General features: G+C 47.9%; 1 protein-coding gene and 1 pseudogene across 1 annotated transcript in view; one reads left to right on the top strand and one right to left on the bottom strand.

The window, feature by feature from the left end:
* The window catches only part of KAZN (kazrin, periplakin interacting protein), a 462,055-nt gene that overhangs the window by 97,493 nt on the left and 342,316 nt on the right, over positions 1-22,246 (top strand). The window lies entirely within an intron of this gene.
* Positions 4,476-4,762, bottom strand: LOC138090344 (barrier-to-autointegration factor pseudogene; annotated as a pseudogene).

Below are 22,246 nucleotides of genomic sequence, written 5' to 3'. Positions count from 1 at the left end.
TCTGCGGGCTTCCCTGTTCTTCTCTATCTCCCAGAGTTGGTTCAAACTCATGCCCATTGAATCGATGATGCCATCCAACCGTCTCATCCTTTGTTGTCCCCTTCTCTTTTTGCCCTCAGTCTTTCCCAGCATCAGGGTCTTTTCCAGTGAGTTAGCTATTTGCATCAGATGGCCGAAGTATTGGAGTTTCAGCTTCAGCATTAGTCCTTCCAATGAATATTCAGAGTTGATTTCCTTTCGGATTGATTGGTTTGATCATCTTGCAGTCCAAGGGACTCTCAAGAGTCTTCGCCAGCACCACAGCTAGAAAGCATCAATTCTTCTTTATAGTCCAACTCTCACATCCGTACATGACCACTGGAAAAACCACAGCTTTGTACGGACTTTTGTTGGCAAAGTGTTATCTTTGCTTTTTAACATGCTGTCTTTGTTTGTCATAGCTTTTCTTCGATATACATATATCCCCTCTTTTAGATTTCCTTTCCATGTAGATCACCACAAAGCACCAAGTAGAGTTCCCTGTACTATACAGTAGGTTCCCCTTAATTGTCTGTTTTATGCATAGTAGAGTATGTATGCCAACCCCAATCTCCCAATCCATCCACCACTCCTCTTCCCCACTTTGATATCTGCATTGTTCTCTACATAGGTGTCTATTTCTGCTTTGCAGATAAGTTTCCTCATCCCCTCCACTGTAAAGGCTTTTCCATGAACTCACCTCTTGGGCAAGGTTTGGGCAAAGCTCCTGGAGGATGTTAAGAGCATGGAAACACTTTCTGGCCCAGCAAATACTAGCCCTCAGAGTGCCTATGTTTCAAGGGGTGGGGGTTGTAGGTAGTAGATGGATAAAACGGGAGAGGAAGCTCTGCCTGGAATACTGCTCCATAGGACTCTGTCAATCCTACTGGAAGAACCAGGAGTTAATTTCCCAGTGAAAACCTAAAATGGCCAAGAGGAGAAAGGAACCGGTGCAGGGCCCTCGCAGCAGCCAGAGCCCAGAGCATCATCCAAGTCCACCTCACCAGATGGCAAGGAGCAGGTAATCCAGAAGAGCCCACTTCTTCAGAGCTGGTTAGACCTCAGCAGGGATGTGCTGGAGCTTCAGTTCACAACGTCCAGCCTGTCCTGGGGCAGAGGGCAGGGAGAGACTCTTAGATGTCAGGAGCCCCTCCCAGAGCAGCTAGTGCAAAACAAATGCTCCATGCGGAGACAGGCACATGTGTCACTGAGCGAAAGAACACTATTTCACGGGGTTATTCTCATTAAACTGAGTGAACCGACATCACAGTGCCTGCAGGGCTTCTCTCTGGGAAACAGACTAGCAGGGTTGCAGAGGCTTCCCCTTCAGTGAAAGAAAGTGAAAGTGTTAGTCGCTTAGTCGTGTCCAACTGTTTGCAACCCCATGGACTGTAGCCCGCCAGGCTCCTCTGTCCATGGGATTTACCAGGCAAGAATATGGGAGTGGGTTGCCATACCCTTCTCCAGGGAATCTTCCTGACCCAGGGATCAAACCCATGTCTCCTACATCACAGGGGGATTCTTTACTGTCTGAACCACCAGGGAAGAACTGTTGCCAAAGTCCATTTTCAAAGCCGGACAGGATTGCAGGATGCTGGAGACCCTGCTCAGTGGTGGCAGGAAGCTCCCTTTCTGGCCAAAGCAACCTGCTGCCTGCACACCGTCACTTCCTACTGCAGGTAGCTGGCTGCCCTCTGTGAGTGAACGAGGACAGCTACACGGTTCAACCCGAGGCTGTAGTGCTCGGCACTTTCAGCCTCCATCATGAATTATGCATCTCTCAGGTCTGCTGGGTTTTTTCCTTGTCTTCCCTTGTGCAAGTGCTTGTCGTAGAAAAACATATACTTGTTAGAGAGCCCCTGGGTTGAGTTCCGTGAGTCATACAGCAAATTCCCATTGGTTATCTCTTTTACATATGGCGCCGTATGTTTCCGTGTTAGTCTTTCCGTACGTCCCACCCTCTCCCTCCCCGCCAACCATGTCCGTAAGTCTGTTTTCTATGTATCTCCAGTGTTGCCCTGCAAATAATTTCATCAGTACCATCTTTCTAGATGCTATGTATGTGCATTAGTATATATTTGGTTTTTTCTTTCTGATTTACTTCACTCTGTTATAGGCTCTAGGTTCAAGAGGGAGGGGACACAGGTATGGCTGGTTGATGTTGATGTTTGGTAGGAACCAACCCAACACTGTAAAGCAGTTATTCTTTGATTAAAAATAAATAAATTAAAGAGGAAAAAAAAACATATACTTGGTGCAATCCCACATGGCAGTGAACCTGAGACAGCTGGCCGGCTGATGTTTTTCCTTGGGAACCGAGGGCTGAAAGAGTCCATGAAGCAGAAGTAGACATCAGGGAAAGAGGGGGTACCCCCCCCATTTATGAATTTGTGTTGAAGACTGATGGGAAGTTCTCCCGAGAGACTCCTCATTATCACCAAAGCCAGTCATGGCTCCAGTGACTGACTTGGGGTGGCAGCAACTCCTGCAGATGTTAGAGAGTTTCCCTTCATGCTCTTTCTCCTTTGCTGGTTCTTTTGCTTCAAAGAAAGGAAAGTCACACTCTGGGTTAGGGCACAGCCTAACCATGAGAAAGGAATGCTGCTTCCCAAGCAAACCCAAAGCCCTTTCTTACCAAGACAGTTTGCTTTTATTTAGACTCCTGACACACGCCAGCTATGCGCGCATGCATAGTCAGTCATATTGTACTCTTTGCAACCCCAAGGACCATAACCCGCCAGACTCTTCTGTCCATGGGATTGTCCAGGCAAGAATACTGGAATGAGTTGCCATTTTCTCCTCCAGGGGATCTTCCCAACCCAGGGATTGAATGTCTCCTGTATTGCAGGCAGGTTCTTTACCAGTGAGCTACCTGGGAAGCCCACGCCAGCCATAAAACCTCTTTAATAACTTCTCTTAGATAGGACTCCAATATCTGAAATTCATTCAAGACGGCACACTCCGGAGGCCGCACTGTGCTTCATCTTATTTTTATATAATTACTTTCCCCCCACCCAGGGTGTGCACGGTGATTTACAGGGATGTTGGGATACCTGATCATTATTCCTCGCTCCTGATCCATTATTATTCTTCCTAATTTTGCAAAGTCATTTGCTGGATAAGGCCATTTTGAAAACAAATGCACATTTTAATAGCTAATATTGAATTTACATATATATCTCAGGTGTCCAGGGATAATGATGTAGCAATTAAAGGCAGAGATTTAATTTTTATTCGTGACTAGGGATTACTCTGCTGACAGAACAAGCACTGGCTCTGATATTTAACTGAATTTTAACTTTTTTAGAGCTTTGGAGATTTTTGGCTGTTGATGACATTGATGAATGATTTGGCCCTTCCAAAATTTCAGGAAAAGAAACTCTCCTGATTTTGCACTTTACACTAGGTGTCTCAGAAATGTGGCTATTTTGTTAAATACACTCACGATTTATTGCTGAGTGCACCAAGCAAGATGTAAGTTTATAAGATATATATTATACTATGTAAGCATATAAGATATACTATGAATTATGTTGCGCTTCCCGGGTACCACTCATGGTAAAGAACCCGCCTGCCAATACAGGAAACATAAGAGATGTGGGTTCAATCCCTGGGTCAGGAAGATCCCCTAGAGGAGGGCATGGCAACCCACTCCAGTATTCTTGCCTGGAAAATCCTATAGACAGAGGAGCCTGGTGGGCTACAGACCATAGGGTCACAGAGTTGGACATGACTGAGGTGACTTAGCATATACACATATGTGTATTAAGTATACACATGTATATAAGTTCATGTATATACTTATGTATATACATATATAAGTATATACTATGATCCTATATATATGTGAGTGTACACAAGCATATAAACTATACAAATATATGTAGATATACACATTATATATATAGTATATATATATAGTTTATGAGTAGTGTATTGTATACATATATACATAGTATATTTATGCACATAGTATGTGTGTGTATTCTTTCTTCCAGACATCCATCAATGCATATGTAGAGGAGTACGTACCAGTATTAGCAGAGGTTAACTCTGGGTTTATGCGGTTTTGCTGTCTTCCACCCAATTTTTTTTTTTTGAAGGCCACTGTCTTTATTGATTTAAGAAACTTTACAAGGACAGTGACTGTTCTGCCAGAAAGACTACCAAATGTCATAAAAGAGACCACAGGTGGGGGTGGGGGTGAGGGACAGGGCCAGGAATCCACTCAGAAAAGCTGGTAATTATTGTCATGAAACTGGCAGGGAAAGGAGAAGGAAAATGCATGCAAGGGTGAGAATTCCAAAAAAGGTGAAATGGTGAGGGGAGAGAACTCTCCAAAGGCCCTGGAGTACATAGGAGGTGTGCACAACAGCAATCTCTTCTTTTGTAGAGGACGGAGGAGGAGTCCTCACTAGGCTGCAAACTCTGGAGACTCAATGCTGGGGCTTGGGATCGGGGGCTCCCCAGAGAGCATCACAAGAAGGCATCACACCACTCTCGCAGGCAGCCAAAGCAGTCCTGGGACTGCTTGGCATTGGCGCCACACGTGTCCTTCAGCCATTCCCAGAAGAGGTCTTCATCTCTTTAGGACCAGAAACTGGCCGAGGACCACATAGGCCTTATCAAAGCCCCTTTCCTCCAGTTTCTTGCCCAGGACTTCGCCAATCCCGGCCAGGTTTCCCACTGTCTTCTCCCCCATGGGCTCTGCCACGAAGTCTCAGTGCTTTTGGGAGGTTGTCATCTCAATCAAGCTTAATCCGCAGCTCCAGTTCCTGTGACACCCAATTGTTGATTCTGTTTCTGGAGGGCCCACCATGAGATGAGCCAGGTGTGAAGAAAGTGCTTATCCAGACCACCTGAGTAGGGAGTAGGGCCCATCACAGTTTGTCTGTCAGTTCCTTATTCAGGTATGGATATCAATTTGACCAGTTTGGATCTTATCAGAGGTCTTAAAAGGGAATGGAGAGATATTATGTACTTAGATCACAAAATAACGACCCTTGACTTTGACTTTGGTGTCTGAAAGCTCTGTGTTGATTAAGGAGGTTATGTGGGGATGATCTGTCTCCCCTCTCCAAAGGACAGTTTTCTTCAAGCTTTTTTGGCCCTTGGATAGGACAGGAGAACTATCTACCTCCCTACCATCTCCTCCTGATAAAATAACTCCACAAGGAAATCATAGGATATAAGCTTGTTGTCAGTCTTGGCAGTGATTGTCTAGATTTGATGCCCAAAGCTCAGGAGACAAAAACTCAAACAAATAAGTGGGACTACATCAAACTAAAAGGTTCCTACACAGCAAAGGAAACAATCAGCAAAATGAAAAGGCAGTCTATTGAATGGGAGAAACTATTTGCAAACCATATATCTGATAAGGGGTTGATATTCAAAATATATAAAGAACTCACACAGCTCAATAATAAAAAATCAAATAATCCTATTAAAAATTTGGCAAAGTACTTGAATAGACATTTTTCCAAAGAAGACAAATGGCCAACAGGAACATGAAAAGATGCTCAACACCACTAATTGGGGAAATGCAAATCAAAATCTCAGTGAGATATCGCCTCACACCTGTTAGGACGACTGTTATCAAAAAGTCAAAAGATAATTGTTGGCAAAGATGTGGAGAAAAGGGAACACTTGTACACTGCTGGCAGAAATGTAAATTGGTACAGCCACTATGGAAACCAGTATAGGGGTTCCTCAAAAAATTAAAAATTGAGCTACTGTATGATCCAGCAATCCCACTTCTGGGTATACATCCAAAGGAAATAAAATCACTATCTTTGAGATGATATTTGCACCCTCAAGTTCATCCCAGCATTGTTCATAACAGCCAAGATATGAAAACAACCAAAACGTCTGTTGACAGATGGATAAAGAAAATATGATATACAGTGGAATATTGTTCAACCTTGAAAAAGAAGGGAATCCTGCCATTTCTGAGAACATGGATGAAACTGGAGGACATTATGCTAAATGAAATAAGCCAGACAGAGGAAGACAGATACCATATGGTATCGTTTATATATGCAGAGGGAGTGGGGTCTACAATGACAGAGAATAGAATGGCGGTGACCAGCGACGGGGCAGAAGGAAATGGAAAGATGCTGCTCAAAGTGTACAGACTCAGGTATAAGATGAGAAAGTTCTGGAGGCCTAGTGCATGGCATGGTGACTAGAGGTAATAATACTGTGCTGGATACTCGGAAGGTGCGAGGACAGTTTATCTCAAATGGCTTCACCATAAAGAAGTAACTATATGAGATGAAGGACATGTGAGTTAGCTCGACTGTGGTAATCACTTCAAACTGATGTATATCAAAACATCACCTTGTAAACCTTAAATATCTACAATTTTGTCACTCATACCTCAATAAAGTGGGGGGAAAGTCCACTTTTTTGTGAGGGAGGCAGTCGTTTTTCCTCACAAAGGGATACGAAGGGAAGGATAGAGTGAATCATTCCTTCCACCAGGAAGCAAGGAAGCTACACTGTCCTCAGCCTAAAAATCAGGATTATAAACTGCTCTTCATTCAGCAGACCACATGGAGAACCATCATCTCTGGGTCCCGTCTGTGTGCTGAGAACCACCACTCAGCAAAGGAGTATCCTAGTTAGAGAATGAAACTCTTAAATCTATAGGTGCTGAACTTATCATCTTGTGTTATTTTAACCTGAAGTGAGGTGAAGTGTTGGTTGCTTAGTCCTGTCCATTTTAACCTGAACTTGGACACAAAGCACATTCATGGGGTGTGCCTGCCTGAACACAGGACCCAGCCACTCCTGGCATAGAAGCTTAGACTGTCTTTGTTTAAACAAGCTGCTCCATCACCCTTGCCTTGACTCACCCTCTTCCCCCATAAGTCTGTTTATGTGCAGGATGTGTGACAAGCTTCAGTTCTAGTCACTTGGCATTCAGTGGAGTCCATCATTGTCCCTTTATTTTCTGAGACACTTTGTTTCTCTTGAGCGTTTCGACCCAAGTCCAGAAGTATGTCCCAAGAAAGGGGCCAGATATCTATTTGTAGACTCAATATGTTGAGCTGTGCTTGCTATCCAGGTGCTCAGCTTGGTCCCCATTAAAAAGACGCAACTGGAGCATTGTACTAGTGTGCAGAGGGTCCCGGAGAACCAGCCCCACGCTGCGATGCTAATGGTCTGCACTTAATGGAGAAGATTTAAAATGTAGCACACAGGCTAAGCGTGATTTAACTTGAGGCAGGAGCGTGGCTTTAGCACCAAGCTAGGAGGAGATGGGCTATTAATCCTTTTGACATCCCCTTTGAATAGCGTCATATTTCAATCCTGTTAAGCTGTGGGGCCATTGTTTATCGGTCTACCTCCGAAAGCAGGACCTCTGTTGTGCTGAAGCTGCAAAACATTGCCCAGGTCTGTGCCTTTAAGATGCCAGTTGGGTTCAGCCTGCTAGCTGACCCCCTCCGCCAACCTCAACAGCTCTGAGATAAACTCCAGCAGCACCCAGCTGCCTCTGCTCTCCCATCTGTCACTGACCAAGCAAGGGGTCAATGGGCCTGGTACCCTTTACTTGGAATGTTGAGAAAAGAAAGAAGAAAAAGCACATCTGGAAAATAGGAAAAAAGAAAAAAAAAGGAAAGGGGAGGTGGTCAGGCATGCTGAAGAACCCAGAATTCCAGTTATGATGGTTCCCTTGCCTTTGCCCTTCCTGTTCTGATCTCCCCAGCTGCAGTGTTCATTCATTTGTTTAGTCTTTCATCAAACATCTATTGAGCACCTCTAAAGTGCACTGTGAGAGCTGGACTACAAAGAAAACTGAGCACTGAAGAATTGATGCTTTTGAACCGTGGTGTTGGAGAAGACTCTTGAGAATCCCTTGGACTGCAAGGAAATCCAACCAGTCAGTCCTAAAGCAAGTGAGTCCTGAATATTCATTGAAAGGACTGATGCTGAAGCTGAAACTCCAATACTTTGGCCACCTGATGCGAAGAACTGACTCTTTGGAAAAGACCCTGATGCTGGGAAAGATTGAAGGCGGAGGAAAAGGGGATGACAGAGGATGAGATGGTTGGATGGCATCACCGACTCAATGGACTGAGTCTGAGTAAGCTCTGGGAGTTGGTGATGGACAGAGAAGCCTGGCGTGCTGCAGTCCATGGGATTGCAAAGAGTCGAACACGACTGAGCTACTGAACTGACACTGGGCTTGGGGACACTCCAGCAGATGTACACGGTTCCCCATATGACATTGCTCCATCATTGCCCAGTGAAATACCAAGGGGCAGAACTCCCTTCTGTACTGTCAGGAGGATGGTCACTCCCCCACAGGCTGCCCTCTGCCCATGTGGTTAAAGGATTGTAGAAGAATGCAGGGAGCAAGGAGTCCAGACACCTATGGAATGACACGTCGTTCCCTGGCCTATGCCCACATCTTGTGCACCACTCACTCCATAGGCTGGAATTGTTAAGGGGGCTGTAACCCCCTAAATTAGCTAGCACGCATGTACTGATACTGTTGTTGTTTGGCCAGTAAGTTGTGTCCAACCCTTTTGTAACCCCGTGGACTGTAGCCTGCCAGGCTCCTCTGCCCATGGGATTCTCCAGGCAAGAATTTTGGAGCGGGTTGCTATTTCCTTCTCCAGGGGATCTTCCCGAGCCAGGGATGGAACGCATATCTCCTGCTTGGCAGGCAGGTTCTTTACCACTGAGCCACCTGGAAAGCCCATGCATGCATTGATAACTTATACAAGAGCTGTGAGCCTGAAATTTTGCTTAGGCATCTTGCTTGTTTTACTGAATACAGTTTAAAAGACCTTTCAAAAGACGTGTTAATACACAACATGTTATACATAATTCAGTTATCCTTTAGCTATTAATTTTGCAGGCACAGTATTTTTAATTGCTACCATTGCCAGGCTAGCCCCCACCATGTGACCCTGAGACCTCAGAGGGTCTGAGGACCCTTCCCTCACCTCCTTCCTCCTCATACAGGTCTGAACCCTGTATTCAGAAGTATTGATGAGTGCTCCCCCGTGTGCCAAACCCTGCGCTCAGAAAAGCAGGAAGAACGTGAATAAAGCAGCATTCATCTCCAGGGAGTTCACAGCCATGAACAGGGAATTATTATACAGTGTGCTAAGAGGTTTGTATAGGGAATTAGTGGCGTCAGCAGCCTGGGGGCACTGGGGAAATGATGCAGGCATTTTAGACAGAGGAGAAGCCAGAGCCTGGTGAGAAGGTAGGGAACTGTGTGATGTGAAGTGGGTCGACGCTGCTGAGTTTAAAGGAATAAGCAGAAGTGGTACGGACAAGCCAGGTCATGTAGGACCTTACGTATCATACCAGAGAGATGGGTGGAAGATTCCATGAACAGGGACTTCTGTGACCAGGTGGTCCAGTGGCCAAGACTCCGTGTTCCCAGTGCAGGGGGCCTGGGTTCATTCCCTGGTCAGGCAACTAGGTCCCACATGCCACAACTAAAAGTCCGCATGCCATGACTACAACATCTCGTATGCCGCAGCTAAGACCTGGTGTGGTCAAATAAGTACTTATAAAAATACTGTATTAAAAAGGGGGCTTCCCAGGTGGCTCAGTGGTTAAGAATCTGCCTGCAATGCAGGAGACTTGGGAGACGTGGGTTCGATCCCTGAGTCGGGAAGACCCCCTGGAGAAGGGAATGGCAACCCACTCTTGCCCAAAGAGTCCCATGGACAGAAGGAACCTGGCAGGCTACAGTCCATGGGGGTGGCAAAGAGTCAGACATGACTGAATTTGCATGTACGTGCATATGTTTTTTTTTTTTTTTAATACCATGAACAAAGGTGGGCAAGTGAGGACTTTGGGCAACAAAGTAGTGCTTCCTGCCCATGGCATCCTCTTGGGGTTGGTTTTGCCAATTATTTTGCCAGTGGTTCTCAAATTTGAACATGCTTCAGAATCATCTAGAGGGTTTGATAAACCCAGATGGCTGGGTCCCACCTCCAGAGTTTCTGATTCCGCAGGTCTGGGGCAGGACTAAGAATCAGCTTCTCTAACAAGCTCCCAGGCAAGGTGGATCCTGCTGGCCGAGGGTCCATACTCTGAGAAGCACGGCTCCATGAGGTCAACCAGGGGAAGTGGTGGGCCCTGAAACCAGCAAGGAAGAGGGAAGAGGCCAGGAGCCACGTCAGAGCAGCTGCCCACAGACGGGGTGTCTGTCCTCGGGTTCACACTCTTGGTCCCAAGTGATAATTCCCCAGATTCATCTAGCTCGTCTTGGCAACAGCTATGTTAAGGAGACAGTGACCTCCTTTTCGTAACTGTATATAACTTGAGTGCCTCTGGAAACACTTCCCTTTGTATTTCTAATCTTCTCTGTCCTCTTGGAGAGTAAACATTGCATCTTGAAGCCCGCTTCCTCACGGGTTTACAGCCTCTTGCAGCTTTCTGGTCACCTTAGGTCGCATCATCCAAACGTAGCAGTTTCACAGCCTGAATGCCTCTCCTTAGTCTTCCTCCCACCCTCAAAGTTCATGATCCATCAAACACTTCTGCTCATTGGAAGTGTTGGTATAAAGGAGCCTGGAGACAAAGCTCTTATTTGATAAAAGGAAGCCATGCTCCACACTCTGAAATGTTCATTTTTTTTTCTTTCTAGTTATTTATTTTTAGAAGCAGCAATTATTTTTTTTTAACACCAAAAACATTTTTGTACTGGGGTATAGCTGATTAACAATGCTGTGGTAGTTTCAGGTGAACAACACAGGGACTCAGCCATACATATACACGTAGTTTTGTTACGTTGAGACCCCGGTCTTAGAGACTCAGCCACGCTGCCCCAGGATGATGCCTTCTGGGCTAGGCCACTGCCTGCCACCTGCCTTTCCTTCCATTCTGTCTCCTGTCATACCCCATTCTACTATGTTTCTCACCAAAGGACCCAGCAAGGAGACAGGCTGCTTCCCGGAGCCCAGAGCCATCAGAAAAAATGGAAAAATGGGGGTCAATAAAGCAGAGTTGCTAAAGAACCCAGCCCCCCCTTTTCTGGAGTAGGAGGAGAGGCTCCTCCAAGATCTTCCCCAAGGACAGTTGTGAGTCTCCCATTCATGATACCTGTGGAACAGCTGGGAATCTCAGTCAGCAAAATCAGGCCCACTTCTTGGACACATTTGGAAGATTCTCCAGTAGCACAGGTGTGCGTACGTGCTAAGTCACTTCAGTTGTGTCTGACTCTTTGTGACCCTATTGACTGTAGCCCGTCACGCTCCTCTGTCCATGGGATTCTCCAGGCAAAAATACTGCAGTGGGTTGCCATACCCTCCTCCAGGGGATCTTCTCAACCCAGGGATCGAACCCGCGTCTCCTGTCTCCTGCCGTGGCAGACAGGTTCTTTACCACTAGCACCACCTGGGAAGCCCCTCCTATAGCACATCCGTCTCCAATTTCAGCTTCCAGCCCCATTTAGCCAGAGTGGTGGAAATGTGCCATCAGTCCATTCAGGTGGGGGTGGGAGACACTTGCAGTGCCCGTGGGTGGGGGCCAGGGTGGGGGTGTAGGTGGCAGGGGCATCTGCTCCTGCTGCCATCTGTGCACCCGGACATCTGCCGAGCCCGCCTTCATCCCATCTGGCCTTCGGCCGGGAGCCACCAGCTGCTGCTGAGCTGTCCCTCAGGGCAGGCGGCTGGCATGCTGCGCCCAGGCTCTCCCCCTGCTTCTGGAGGTAATTCCACTTCCCCACCCATGGGGCTTCAGCAGGCTCATCTCCCAGGGCCAGCCCAAGTGTTATCTTCTCCACAAAGTGGTCCAGGGGTCCCCCTTGGGCATTTTTCTTGATACTTGGGAGAATTTCTATTAGCAGTAGCCCTCAGCATGAGCTGTCCTGCTCAGAATCTGTTCAATGGGTCTGCCTCTGCTGAGAAAAAGTACCCTCTAGGGGCCAGCACCAGCCTGGCAAAAGAGTGGGCAGGGTTGCTAAATTAAAATGCAAAGAATGTTCACACACTTGGAGATGGCAATCCCCAATCCGGGTAGGAATCCTGATAGGAAATAGGAAACAAGCCCAGTTATCTCCCTGTGTGTATGTGCATTCAGTTGCTTTAGTTGCGCGTGACTCTGCGACCCTAGATTGTAGCCCACCAGAGTCCCTGAGAAAAAGAAAATGGGCGAGAGCTTTTGAATTCATGAGGACATAAGGAATTGACAGCTGGGGCTGCAGTTCAGCCCTGTTCGTCTCTGCTCTGACCATAGCACACACATGGAGAGAAAGCCCCAGCAGATGACTCCTGGATGTCCCTCAGCAGGACAGAGGTAGAACCCTGACCCCCATGAGAGTTCCCAGCTGAAGGTCTAGGTCGTGAAATCCTCGATGGACAATAGGAGACGGTGGTTTAGCTGACCCCTGGAGAGCTGTTCTCCGTGGTAAACTTGAGAGACAGGGATGGGGGCTTCCCTGCTGGTCCAGTGGTTAAGACTCCGTGTTTCCACTGCAGGGAATGTGGGTTGATCCCTTGTCCCACCCGCCGCATGGTCTGGCCAAAGAAAAAAGGCAAGGATGACCTTGCAGATTTCAGGCTGGACCCAGGAAGACCTAGGTTGCTCTTGGACCCCAGGCGTTGAAGGCCCACATTTTTAGCGGGAAGCGTTGTCCCTCCTCAGCCCTCCCCAGTTAGCTTGAGGCTTCAAAAGGGCTTATTGTCAGGCCTGTGTCCATTTCAACAAATATATGCATTGTGCCTGACCCTATGCTCGGCCAAGGGAATAGACTAGGGGAAAAAACAGGCTGATGGCTGTTCTCTGGAGCCTAGTGGGGAAGCGGTGTGCCATCCAAAACTTAGCAGCAAATAAATAACCTGGTTGTAGGCTGTAAAAGCTGCAACAATAAAAACAGGCAATATGAGGGAAAGCGATGATGGACAGGAAAGCTGGTTTACAACTGGTAGTAGCAAAGGATTCTTTGAAGAAGTACTAAGCGGGGAGCCAGTCAGCAGTGTGCTGGTAAATGCTTACCAATCCTGTCTTTAAAAAATAGAAAGAGCACTGATTAATAATTTGCCAGCTCCCATGGTATAATTACTCCCACCATGGCCGATTTTGAGTTGATGTCATGAAGAGATATGCACAGTCAGCTCTAGTGAGCTGCTGTGAGCCATGCGAAGATCTGGAGAATAAGTGGTCCAGGCAGAGGAGACAGCAGATACAAAGGCCCTGAGACAGGAGTAAGAATGGTGTGTTCAAGGAGCAGAAAGATCAGTGTGCTCTGGTCATAGGGAGCCAGGGGTAGGAAGGGTTATGCTGGAAAGAGGCCAGACCACATAGGGCCTTGTGGGCCACAGGGAGGCATTAAGGTTGGGAAGAGTCTTTGGAAACCATCAGTGGCAATGCCAGTTCCTGGGATGGTGCTGCCAGCAATATCACCGACAACGGCAACAGTGGTAAGACAGCATGATGAGGACCAGAAGGACCTGCCCAAGTCATTCTTGATAAAAGAGTCAGAGACCCTGCTCGCAGCCCCAGTTCAGTTCCTCTCCTCCTAGTGTCTGATGGAGGCATTTGTTTACTACTTAAGAGGAGTGACTGTTTCAGCTGGAAAATATGTATATATATATATATTGCTGTGACTAATGTGTCCACACACCCACCCTCTGCTTGCAAATCTCAGCGGGATGGAAGTTGAGCACGTACGTCTGGCTCACATCCAAAAAAGCAGCACCCCAACTTACCAGGGGCAGCGAGAACGCCGGACAGAGTGCGACACAGCGGCTTCCTCGCACCTGCCTGTCCCCTATTTTAAGAGTCTGGCCGAGGGGCCAGGAAGGGACCAGAGAGAAGGGAATGAACAGTACTTAGCTCCTAGCAAGGCATCAGCCCCTCTAAGAAGTGAGTCCAGATCTGGGTTGGGGATGCCTGCTTGACAGTTCTGCCTGCCGTCCCCACTCTCCACCAGAAGCCTCTGCCGACTCAGGGGAGCCAGGCAGCAACGCGCTGGCTTCAAAGGGAAGTGTGTTGCGGTGGAGAAGCCAGAGGAGGTTTCAATTAAGGCTGCTGATTTATTTATTGGACTTTTCAAAAGACGCTTCCCCTTCCCCCGTGCCCTCTGGGCCTGGGTATATAATTTAAAACATGTATCATTAGTATAATTTTTTAAAAGTATCCTCCAGGCCCACTCTACCAGGATCCATGCTTAGACGAGAGAGGCGGTAGAAGGTGGTTGTCTTGCCCACCCCTCCACCCGTCTCAGGACAGTTCCGGTCCCTTCCTGCCTGTCCCTCCAGCTGCACATGAGCATCTGCACACCCCGCCCCACCCCCACTGCATCTTAGCATCGCTGCCTCCCGACGATGTCGGGTGCCCTGGGTGTGTCTCCCCGCTCTCTTCCCTGGACTGTGGGCCCCACTACCCTGGTGTTTTTTATGCTGCAGCGTATTCTGGCCTCTGGTCGATTCTCCCATATGAACAGATGGGTCTGCTGTCTGCTTATTTATCACCTGTGCTCCTAGTACAACACGGAGGAAAAGGAGAAATGTGAAGGGGAGGAGGGGCCGTGTCCTGTGTTTACTTGCCATTTCTCTTTGGGTCCTCAGTTTGGTGTTTTTAAAAGGTTCCGAGGCTTGGGCAGCTCAGGAGGTTGAGGAAGAAACCTGTTTCAAGGGGGTCTGAACTTAGGAAATTTTCAGAGGGCTCAACGGTTTGTAGGATGCTCTGAAATTGTTTGCAAAATTTTGAGTGTGGGTTATTTTTCATCAAGCAAGTTGACTGTGAAGCAATTATCCTTCAATAAAAAATAAATTAAAAGCCAAAAAGAAATTATGGGAAAAAAAGAATAAAGTTGACAGATTGTATCTCATTCACAAAGGGTTTTGTGGTTTTATGGCTCCTGAAAGGTAAAAAATAAAATATCAATGGTATGGGATGCCCCCGACTGACCAAACAAGATGAAAACAAAAATTTGCACACAATTGCAAGAGTTCCGTGCACTCCCCCTTGAAGTCCCATCCCCAACCCCCGATTTATTTGTCTCAGAGCTGGAGTTGGAAAGGTGGATACGGTGGGTGAGACCCCCCCCCCCACCTCTTACCTCCTAGTTTTCTGTTTGGTGCTCTTTGCTTTTTGAGGGTCCCCTGACAACACACTGTTTTAAGTAAAATGTAAAATAGCTTTGGGGCTCCGCTGAGGCATTTAACCTATGCTTTTGGTCTGTACCCTCCTTCTAGCATCCTTTTCCTTACTGTTTCATCTTTCTTCACTCAAGAATGAGAAAAACAGGAATTTACACCTAAAATTCTTCACTCACACATTACTCCCTCACACACATGTGAAATTTTGTTTGCCAGTTTTTTGCGTACTGTTTTCTAGATATTTACTCTGTTAAGCAAACAGTCCTGCTGACCCTTTATATGGAAGGGAATATCTAGAGTAGGGAAGAAGTGCTCCCCATCCCAACCACCACAAGCATCCTGTAACCCCCATGGGTCCGAGACACTGGGTCCCTGTGGACAAAGTTCTAGAGCTTTCATCCTGCCATGAAGGCAAGCAAGTACCACATCGTTGGAAGGACAAGTGAGTCAGGCCAACTTGGTATGGTCATTGGTATCACCAGAACCCTGGCATCATTACAGACTCACGGGGTCGCGAAGACTTGGACACGACTTGGTGACTACCACTTTCACTTCGGAGGTTTCCTTGATGACTCAGACAGTGAAGAATCTGACTGCAATGCAGGAGATCCAAGTTCAGTCCCCAGGTTGGGAAGATCCCCTGGAGAAGGGAATGGCAACCCACTCCAGTATTCTTGCCTGGAGAATTCCATGGACAGAGGAGCCTGGTGGGCTACACTCTGTGGGGTCACAAAGAGTCAGACACAACTGAGTGACTAATACTTTCACTTTAGTGTGCTTTTGAAAAATTTAGTTAATCCTCTGCAAAGCTGAGAAGTGTGTCCATGGGGCCATGGGGCGTGTTTGACCACGTCTTGTAGGAAGCAAGGTGAGACCTAAGGCTTCATGCCCTCTAGGTCATGGCCTCATGTGCTTTTCTTTGGGTTAGAGAGTCTCTACATCCTACAGAGACTGGAGGTATTTTTTCATCTTCTTCTCCAGGTTCTTTTCTATGTTTGTCCCCTGCTCTCTGCCACAAAAGGGGACCTATACAGATGACATCAGTGAGTTCTGCCCACAGAGGGTCCCAGCAGGAGCTCAGATGGAGAAGGAGGGCGAGGTCAGAGCATTCACTGGACTCACTCCTTCCCCAGGTTGTCACCATGGGCCTAGGCCATGTCCCTGCACCAAAGGTCCCTGCAAGGCCGCTTCCCCACTTGCCGTTGGTCTGCGCCCACAGCTGGTTACTGTCTATGGCCCCAGTTCCTGCTCTGTCCTGTGTGGCTTCTGGCTTCTGTATTGGTTTGCTTGAGCTGCCTTAACAGAGCACGGCAGACTAGAGGCTCAGACCACAGAACCCTGTCATCCCACGGCCTGGAGGCTGAAGGTCCGGCATGTTTGTTTCTTCTGCGGCTCCCTCCTTGGCCTGAAGACGGCCGTCCCTCTGTGTGCACCTGCCCCAGTGCCTGTCCCCCTACTTTCAAGGACAGCAATCATATTGGATCGGGACCCCCACCCAGTGGCCTTATTTTTAACTTGCTGCTGCTGCTGTTGCTAAGTCGCTTCAGTCATGTCCGACTCTATGCGACCCCATAGATGGCAGCCCACCAGGCTCCCCCGTCCCTGGGATTCTCCAGGCAAGAACACTGGAGTGGGTTGCCATTGCCTTCTCCAATGCATGAAAGTGAAAAGTGAAAGTGAAGTCACTCAGTCGTGCCCGACTCTTAGAGACCCCATGGACTGCAGCCTACCAGGCTCCTCCGTCCATGGGATTTTCCAGGCAAGAGTACTGGAGTGGGTTGCCATTTTAACTTGATCACCTCTTTAAAGACCTTATCTCCAAATTGGTCACATTCACAGGTACTGGCATTTGGGGCTTCAACATAGGAATTTGAGGGTACACAATTCAGCTCGTCATACTCTTGATTAATCAGTTGTCTGAGTCTGAATGTGCCACCCATTTCCTGCTGCCTGACGGATAAAGGAATGTGCTTTGGGCTGTTTCTGACAGGAATTTGTGCCAAATCACCTCCTTGTCTCCTCTGCAAGCTCAGGAATTGGAATTATAGTGTATAAACTGGGACCAAGTTCTGCATGGAGCCAGCAAACTCCTGCTCACATGAAGCCCCCATGCTTGGCCTCTCTTTGGGACCATGCTTTTCTCTTTAGGTAACTTCTGAAGCCACAGCTTGCATGGTGTTTTCTAAAGCAGTAGCCCCCAACCTTTTTGGCACCAGGGACCAGTTGTATGGAAGAGTTTTTCCATGGGCCAGGCCTAGGGGATGGTTTTGGGCTGATTCAAGTGGATTACATCTATTGTGCACTTCATTTCTATTGTTATTATGTCAGCTCCACTTCAGATCATCAGACATTAGATCCCAGAGGTTGGGGACCCCTGTTCTAAAGTCACGCCCCCGACCCAGCTCCCCAACAAATGATTCTCAAACCAGTGCACACTGATGCAAGAGAACCTTTGCCTGAGCATCACCAAGCTGTGACTGGTGTATATTCTTGTGACAGCTGAAGATGGAGCCTGTGATGGTGAGGTCTGTCAGGTACACGGGGGAGCATAGGACACAGCTCCCGGTAGGTGAGAGGAAAGGGCCTGGCTTCCTGTGACCAGATGAGAACTTTGCATTTGGAGGTAATGAGTAGGTACCTATGAGGATATGAGGTGGTTACAGTTCTGCTTCAACTACAGCAAGTGGGGATGGGCCAGAAAGAGCAGGTTGCAATAACCATGCGGCAGTGTCCGGCCTTCTAGAGTATTGAGACACAGTCCCCATCCTGAGATCTATGCCAGGCCATTCCATTGGCTTCCTGGTGTTTGAAGGTCTCTTTTCCAGAATTCTCCAAGCCCACTTGATAGTGGTATCGCTCTTCCTTTAAAGTCTGTATTTCCTTTCATTCACAAACGTAACTCCCCAGCTCACCCCATCATGCTATTGATGAGCCTAGGGATTTGTTTTTATTATTTTTTAGTGTTCTGGCATCATCAGCTGCCACTTTGGATGCTTTGCAAACTCTGAGATTTTGTTCCAGGGCCCCCTGTTCTTTTATATTTGTTTGTTTGTCCTGTAAATTATCAGGAAACCTAGACCATATGTTTCTGATTCATTGACGCCAGAGTCATCAGCATTTTGAGTCGTTGTTTGAAGTCTATAAAGGTTTTCTGTCTCTGGTTTGTGTTCCTCTTTAATTAAATGCAGTTCATCCAACACTTAGGAGCCCTACATGCCAAGCACTGGAGATGCAGGGAAAATTAAAACACAAACCCTTCCTTCATGGAACTTGCAGCATGAACCTCCCTGCCACAAGCTGATGAAATGAAATCGGGGTGCTAAGTGCTCATTTTCAAACTCCAGGTCCATGTGTGAGAGCAGTTTCCAGATCCCGCCACCGTGGCCTTTGCTTTTCCTCACCATCTCAGGCCTTTGGATTTCTTCTTCCCAGCTGGAGTCACTTCAGCAGTGCATCCCGGAAGGCTTGGTTCACTCTGTTTGAAGCCTTTTCACTGCTACCCCCCTAACACCTGGTTGTGCCTTTCCGTCGATGTGCAGACCTAAGCACCGAAGTTTGCTCCTGTGCCCGTGGTGCAATCAGATTTAGGACTTTTGATTCTGAAGCTACGGGGAGGAGAGTTCTAAGGAATTCTGGCAGATAGTGGGACTTCCCTAGTGGCTCAGATGATAAAGAATCTGCCAGCAATGCAGGAGACCCAGGTTCGATCCCTGGGTCAGGAAGATCCCCTGGAGAAGGAAATGGCAATACATTCCAGTACTCTTGCCTGGAGAATCCCATGGACAGAGGAGCCTGGTGGGCTACAGTCTATGGAGTCATAGAGAGTCAGACAGGACTGAGCGATTAACACACACACATACACATCGAGAAATAGTGAAGGACAGAGAAGCCTGGCACGCTGCAGTCCATGGGGTGGCCAAGAGTTGGACACAACGAGCAACTGAACAACAATGGGAACCAGTGACGTCCTGCTTTGCTGATTCTGTTTCACAGACTCAGAGTCTGATCCTGACCAAGGAGCTGATTTAGAGCCTACTCTCCTGGGTCCCGTTAATTTCATCAAAGCACAAAAACTTTCTTCCTTTAATTACCACATGGGGGATATTAAGATCTTGTTTTCCTAAGTAATTCCCATGGACTTGTCTTTTCATCCTAAACATGCCAAGTGTCTGGTTAAGAATTGTATAAGGTTGGCATCAGGAGGTTTTCACACAGTCTCCACTCTGAGCCACATAAAGGTCTTCTTAGAGACCCTGATCCGTGGAGCAGAGGGTGCCCACAGCTCTGAGCACTCACAGCAGCACCCGTGGCTCCAGCCACATGTTTGCGAATAGCACCATCCAATCAATAGCAACTGGTTCTCACCCTGTGGTATCTCCTTTTGCCTGAGGAACATTCAACTGATGGCAGCCAATATGATCATTTCAAGGAGTTTGGTTAGGGAAGTGGGGGGTTGTTTTTCTGCGAAGTTGCCCATCTGTAGGCTGTCATCAGACTTTTTGTTTGTTTGCTTGTTTTGTGTTTTTATCATTTTGTTTGCCTTCACCAGGCCCTTAAGTTTAGAGCCACTTTTTGAGCATTGAAGTAAGCAAGCTCATGAGCATCTCATCTGCCAGAGCTGTGTTTTATTCCCTCTGTATTCAGAGTCCCTGGCTTGGGCAGTGGGCAGTGGAGTGTGCTAGGGAATGACCCTGATGATGGTGATGATGAAGCTGAAGGTGTCAGATACTGTTTTTGTTTTTTTGAGGGTTTAGCATTGCATCAGGGGCTTCCCAGGTGACACAGTGGCAAAGAATCTGCCTGCAAGGCAGGAGACCTGGGTTCGATCCCTGGGTTGGGAAGATCTCCTGGAGACTGGAATGGCAACCCACTCCAGTATTCTTGCCTGGAAAACCCCATGGACAGAGGAACCTGGCAGTCTACAGTCTGTGGGGTTGCAAACAGTCGGACTTGACTGAGCACACACAAGATAGTGTTTCACCAGGAACCAGAGCAGGTGACCTACCTGCCTCTTCTCATTGAATCTTAACAGCCACCCGAGGAGGTGAGGTTCCATCACCACCTTGTTGCACAGATGAATCAGATGACTCAGAGACTCCATGATCTTCCCAAGGGCACTTGCCAGTAGATGGGAAGCTGAGATTCAAACCCACGTGGGTCTCACTCCGGAGCCCAAATTCTAGCCTTGAATCCTGAAACAAAAGACCACATTCCGGACATGCAAAATGTTTGTCCTTCCAGTTCTGTTTCTTCCCTGTCCAAGGGCATATGTAAGGAAGGATGCATTGAAACCAGCCTTTAAGAGCCACCATGAGGAGCCTGGCGGGCTAGAGTCTGTGGGGTCACAAAGACTGGGACACAGCTGAGTGCACACGTGCACACACAGACACACACACACACACAGACACACATTGAACTCCTGACTGAGAGCCATGAACACTTGGACTAAAAAGTCCCATCAGCTCTGTAGATATGGTTCTTGGTCTGCCCATGCTGCCAGTGGCCGAATCCTCGGGGGAGAGGGGGGCAGAGTGCCCCCTAAAAAGGACCCAGTACTCCTTTCGGAAGCAGAAGCTGCACGAAACAGCCCACCAAGGAAAGTCATTCAGCTGGCCCAGCAGCGAGAAGAACTAAGGCTGGACCTCCCTATGGGGAAGTATCTGAGAGGCTGCTGCTTCTAGGACACTGTCATGAAGAGGGGACAGTGTTAAGGAATGCCATTTCCATCCTTCCCAACTAATAGAAGCAAATTAGACAGAAGGTCAGCTGGAAAATGAGCTCATGTGTATTAGTGTCTTCCAGGACCCTGTCACATGCAATTTATTAACGTTTCTCATTTCCTGAGATAGGTTTTCTGCTCTGCAGGTTACACATGAGGAACATAGGTAGGGTTCAGAGAGGTGAAGACAATTCCCCAAAACTGAACAGGGAGTAAGAGATGGAATGAGGATTCCATCCAGGGAAAGTGTCAGGACTTCACATCACTCTCGCCACTGTGCATGTGGCACCTGCAGGCCTTACTGTGTCAGAGATCACGTGTTGTACACTGTAAAATCATCCCCTCCATTAATTCATATCATGTCCCAGGCTCTAAATACAGAGAACATGCCAGATACGGCCTCTGCCCTCATGGAATTAATACTGAAGAGAGAGACAGTAAATAATGACACACTGCACAGTCAACTGCTTATTTACAGCTGCAGTAAGCGCCACCAAAGAGAAGGCCGGGTGCCTGAGAGTATGTTCATGATTTACCCATGCCTCCCTATCTCTGTTGCTGGTACCCTGGTCCCAGCCAACATATATCTGTCCTGGGGTTCTGCAGTCCCTGAACGGGTCTCTCTGCTGCTACTCTGGCCAATCAGAGGGATCTCTTAAACTTAAATCTGATTACATCACTGCTCTGCTCAAACCCCTCAGAAGCTCCCACCCCAGTTAGAGAAGAACTCAAAGTCTTTCCGTGGTCCACAGGCCCAAGCTCACTCCCCCTCCTCTTCTTCCCTCTTACCCATGGTGCTAGAGCTTACCCGCACCACCTCCTGCTGGCTATTTCCTGCACACCCTAAGGTGGTTCCACCTCTGGGCCTTTGCACTGGCTGGCTGATCTGCCAGGAACCCCTTTCCCCTGGCATTGCAGGGACTGACCCCCACTTTCTTAAGGGCTCTGAAGACCAGCGTTCCATTATGGTTGCCCCACCCTGCCGTCTCCTTTATCCTACTGCTTTTCTCTTTTTTAAAAAAATTTTATGTGTTTCTTTTTGGCTGTGCTGGGTCTTCGTTCCTGCACACAGGCTTTCTCTAGTGTGGGGATCGGGGCTACCCTCTAGCTGCGACGTGCAGGCTTCTCCCTGCGCTGGCTTCTCTTGCTGGGGAGCACGGGCTCTGTTGCACGGGCTTCAGTAGCTGGCAGCGTGTGGGCTTGGTGCTTGCCAGTTCTCAGGCTCTAGAGCGCGGCCTCAGTAGTTGTGGAACACAGGCTTAGTTGTCCCACAGCATGTGGGATCTTCCCACTCCAGGGAGCGAACCCATGTCCCTGCATTGTCAGGCAGATTCTTATCCCCTTTGCCACCAGGGAATTCCCTTTCTTCCTTCCTTATCCACACTTCCTAGTCTTGACCTCTGGGACTGACCAGTGGAGGCTGCCCATGATT

This window comes from Capricornis sumatraensis, chromosome 14 (genome assembly GCF_032405125.1).
Source record: "Capricornis sumatraensis isolate serow.1 chromosome 14, serow.2, whole genome shotgun sequence".
In the NCBI taxonomy this organism is placed as follows: Eukaryota; Metazoa; Chordata; class Mammalia; order Artiodactyla; family Bovidae; genus Capricornis; species Capricornis sumatraensis.
Note: the sequence above shows the minus strand (reverse complement) of the source record. Positions and strands in the feature narration are given on the sequence as shown.